Source organism: Clupea harengus, chromosome 2 (genome assembly GCF_900700415.2).
Source record: "Clupea harengus chromosome 2, Ch_v2.0.2, whole genome shotgun sequence".
Lineage (NCBI taxonomy): Eukaryota > Metazoa > Chordata > Actinopteri > Clupeiformes > Clupeidae > Clupea > Clupea harengus.
This window is the reverse complement of record NC_045153.1, coordinates 850,927-855,926: the sequence shown is the minus strand read 5'-3', so window position 1 is coordinate 855,926 and position 5,000 is coordinate 850,927. Positions and strand designations below refer to the sequence as shown.

Sequence of the window (5,000 nt, the reverse complement as noted above, 5' to 3'; positions counted from 1 at the left end):
ACACACACACACACACACACTCACACACACTCACACACACACGCACACACACGTGTACACTCATACAGATACACACACACACACACACACACGCACACACACACACGTGTACACTCATACAGATAGAACCCCTTGTATTTCATGCATACAAAAGCAAAGCAAGCACAGTACTGTATAATGCAAGCAATGTTTGCCCTCGTTGCCATGGAGATGAACTTTGAACTGACAGACAAAGTGCTCTTAAGCTGTGATGCAGGGGTGTGGACCTAGTAATGCACACCTCAGAGAACCAGGGCAGCGCCTCGCCATCTGAAGTGTGTTACAATACAACCCATTAAAAACTTCATGTCCCCGAATGCATCTGAAGTGTGTTACAATACAACTTATTAAAAACGTCATGTCCCAGAATGCATCTGAAGAATGCATCTGAAGGGGGGACACAGATGGAGGGACACAGATGGAACATGCTGGGAGAAAGCTGCGGCCAGGTACGGCAAGTTGCTGCAAGGTACATGTGAGATTTGTGACCACAGATTTGTACTTGCCTCTTTTTGGCTTTAGTTTTGTTCATCTGGTAAATGTCTGTTTTGGGGTGGATGTCGCATGTAAATAAATAGCTATTTTTTAAGAAGCCACGTCTCCTGCGCCCTGTGTTTTCCAACCAAGCATACATCCCAAGTTCGGGGGGGTGGCCGACTCGGGCCATTTTTCACTAACCTGTTAAAAACTTCACTTCCCAGAATGCATCTGAAGATGAATAGTGATCTGGTTTAGCTAATGTGACACAAAGAAGTCCCAGCAGGAGGAGGCTGAGGCTGGGCTGTGTTGAAACGCACGCACGCACGCACGCACGCACGCACGCACACACGCACACACACACACACACACACACACACACACACACAGGAGGAGGCTGTCAGACCCTTATTGTAATATTTACAAGCCCACAGATTCTTACCATAACATTTACAAGTCAATCAGACTCTTACCATAACATTTACAAGCCTATTAGACTCTTATTATAACATTGACAAGCCAATCAGACTCTTACCATAACATTTACAAGCCAATCAGACTCTTATCATAACATTTACAAGCCAATCAGACTCTTACCATGACATTTACAAGCCCACAGACTCTTACCATAACATTTACAAGCCAATCAGACTCTTATTATACCATTTACAAGCCAATCAGACTCTTACCATAACATTTACAAGCCAATCAGACTCTTACCATAACATTTACAAGCCAATCAGACTCTTATTATAACATTTACAAGCCAATCAGACTCTTACCATAACATTGACAAGCCTACAGTGGCTAAAACAAGCGGTTTACTGTGACTTCTGTAGGCTTCTATAGGCTCCTCTGCCTGTGGTCATACATATATTTAATGTGTGGATATGAACTCTGACCTCTATGAAAAAAAAAAAAACGAAAAAAAAAAGTTTTTTATTGCATAAACGACTCACTGCAACACACAGGTGTTATATATGTAGGCGACACAGGACACACACACGCACGCACAGGCCTGAGGTCGCCGTGAATTCAACTTCTGCCTTTAACCCATCCCGGATCATCCCTCCTCCAGGATCCTCCAGGAGCAGTGGGCAGCTTCTCAGCGCCCAAGTGAACCGTCCGTCTCGGTCAGGGACGGACAGGAGTGTTCTGTTCTTTTTGCATGTTTTTCTGTTGGGGTTCTTAGTGGAGGAAACCCCTTGTGAACACAGGGAGAACATGCAAACTCCACACAGAAAGGCCCGGGAGATAGCCCACCTGAGCACTGAAGGTCTGGGGAGGACCTGCCCCCCAGAGCCAACAGCGCCCCATGTGGGAATCGAACCCATGACCTTCTTGCTGTGAAGCGGCAGTGTATCATTTAATGTAAATACAACTCTTCCAGTTTAAACCATTTAATGTTATTCAAAAGTGTTTGGGTGTGTGTGTGTGTGTGTGTGTGTGTGTGTGTGTGTGTGTGTGTGTGTGTGTGTGTGTGTGTGTGTGTGTGTGTGTGTGTGTGTGTGTGTGTGTGTGTGTGTGTGTGTGTGTGTGTGTGTGTGTGTGTGTGTGTGTCTGTGTCTGTGTGTCTGTGTGTGTGTTTGTGTGTGAGGTAATTGGGTGTGGTGCATCTAAAAGTGTGCTAGTTAACTAGCATAGCAACTAGATAGCCATAGCAACCAGGAAAACACAACATTAGCTGCAAAGTTTAATTTCTCAAAATCAGCTGACCAATAAAAGGCAGGTTTGGGTTCAGAGTGATCACAAACCACCTGTGTGTGTGTGTGTGCATGCATGTGTATAAAATAGGGGAAATTTGCTTGGATGAATCCCAAAAGGATCTGTATGCTAGGTTGATTTAATAGGTGCAAATCGCCACAGTCTGTGTCCGGTAAGAACAAGAATGATGTCAATGTCCCAATGATGACGGATGTAACAACGGTGTTTATTGCACACACACACTCGAGACACGAATTGAATGATGAACATGAACTGACTGATGACTGTGAATATAATGTTCCGTGTAAAGGAAGAATATTCAACCATGAATCCGTGACTACTGAATAGGATGAATCGTGAAACGAATCAGTGTAAAGGATTGACATGAATTGGATCACAATGTCGAATGATCCGTGGTTTCTACCGAAATGATACGTTTATAACAAAGACATACAAATATGAAGAATTATGTACAACAAGAATGACTATATTACACACACGATGAATATTATGACTATGACTTAAATGTGGATATGTTCCTTTAATACCGCGCTGCGTAAAGGTGAACATTCCAGTATCACCGTTACCATACTCCTTGGTATAACAGTACCATGAATGAGAAATGATAGATAGATAGATGGATACTTTATTAATCCCGAGGGAAATTTAGGTCATCCAGTAGCTTATACACATATACACTTATACACCTCACCGACATACATACATAAATCACATATACATACACATACACATAGGGAGAACATATATACATACACATAGGGAGAACATTTTCACACAGAGTGTTTCCAGATACAGGAAAAGGGTCTGACCCTATTGTAATGTGCAATGATTTTGACAGTGTCTGTGTCCAGGAGGAAAGTGATCTTGTGCTGCTGGTGTGGATAGTGCAAAAAATATAAATAATGTTCTTGTGCTTGAGAGGATGGGTAGTGCAAGATAGTGGTCTTGTGCTTGTGTGTGTGTGTGTGTGTGTGTGTATGACAAGACAGTGAATGATTACTACACTAAATGACTAACAGATATTATCTACACTGATATTAACAGACTAAATCGCTAAATGACGCATAACAACTGAACACTCACTATCTCAATGACGCACGACAAGAACGAACGTCAATGGCTCAGATCTTTGAAACGTCCGATGAACTCCTGGATGGTGACGCTCCTCTCCATTATTTGCAGGCGATTGGGAAGATGAGCGAATTCATTTTACAGGCTGTATGTGTTGAGGTGTGTGTGTCAACCGTTAAAAAGGGGGGCGTGTCCGGAGCTGAGTTCAGCACAGACGTGACATTTTCTCAGTGGTTTTGTTTTTTAATTAATGCTTGTTCATCGTTGGGTTCGTTGTTGTGTTTATTAGAAAGAAATACAGCTTGCAGGGCAAAATACAGGGGAATTTGGGCAATTTTGATGCACAAAATGATGTTTCCGTCTGAAAGTTCCAATTCTGTTTCAAAGGGTACATTCCGCGAATTCCGTCCGTTTTCCGTTATTGCGGACATTTTCTCCCCGCGTACCCCCTGAACCACTTCGCGTACCCCCGTTTGGGAACCGATGCAGTAGAGGATAGACCTGTCTGTGTGTGTGTGTGTGTGTGTATGTGTGTGTGTGTGTGTTTGTGTGTGTGTGTGTGTTTGTTTGTTTCCTGTGCAGGACAGACCTGTGTGGTCTATGTCGTGGCAAATGTTAATGACTGTGAATTAAATTAATTTTCATTTCAATATCGAAGCAAATGAATGTATAATATATTTATAATTGAATTGTTTATGTTTTTATTCAAATTAATGTATTTAATTGTTTGATTGGTCTAGACAACCGCATGACCCACACGGATCACAATAGTGAAAGTCTGTGTCGCCACCCGGTTCCAGTCCAGGTAGGTTGAGTCACCAATCTCACGGAAAGTCCCTCGTCCTCTCTCCGGACCGGCATGCCTGGCACGCCATTCGGTATGAGAGTGTTTATCCTGTGGTCGGGAGTTTGGAGGATTTCCCCCGTCAGTTCTGTTTTTATTCCCCAGTAAGTGAGAAGGGTAGCCGTTCATATTGTGTTGCCACTGGCAACATGTGCAATAGTCCAGAATCTGAAAAATTGCCTCGCCTCTAAACTTTTCACCGCGATAATGATACAGTTGCGTGACTAGTTGGATTTATACTTCAGACCTGCGAGGTAAGCCTCATCACAGTGCTGGATGGTACACCGATGGAGACACACACACTTAATGTGCATGCAGAAATAATCCCACTAACCTTTACACACACTCATGGAGAAACACACGCACAGTCACACACACACACACAGTCAGATACACACACAGACACAAACACACTTACACACACACACATAGACACATACACACAGTCAGATACACACACACACACAAACACACTTACACACCAGGAAAAGATACCACTTACATTTACACATACTCCCTCAAAAACACACACATGGTCAGACACTCACAAAGGCACACAGACAGAATCCGTCACACACTCAGACACACACACAGACACAAACACCCAGTCGGACACACTCACAGACACACACACAGACACACACACCCACTCAGACACACACACAGACACAAACACCCAGTCGGACACACACACAGACACAAACACCCAGTCGGACACACTCACAGACACACACACAGACAAAAACACCCAGTCGGACACACTCACAGACACACACACAGACACACACACCCACTCGGACACACTCACAGACACACACACCCAGTCGGACACACACACAGACAC

At 43.7% G+C, this 5,000-nt stretch overlaps 1 protein-coding gene across 1 annotated transcript in view; it reads left to right on the top strand.

The window, feature by feature from the left end:
- zmp:0000000936 (interleukin-1 receptor-like 2) overlaps window positions 1–46 on the top strand; it is a 21,009-nt gene extending 20,963 nt beyond the window's left edge. Inside the window, exon 11 of the mRNA XM_031580481.2 lies at window positions 1–46. This exon is cut by the window's left edge and continues 814 nt beyond it. The gene's annotated coding sequence lies outside the window, so the exon portion shown is untranslated.
- The last annotated feature ends 4,954 nt before the right edge of the window (window positions 47–5,000 follow it).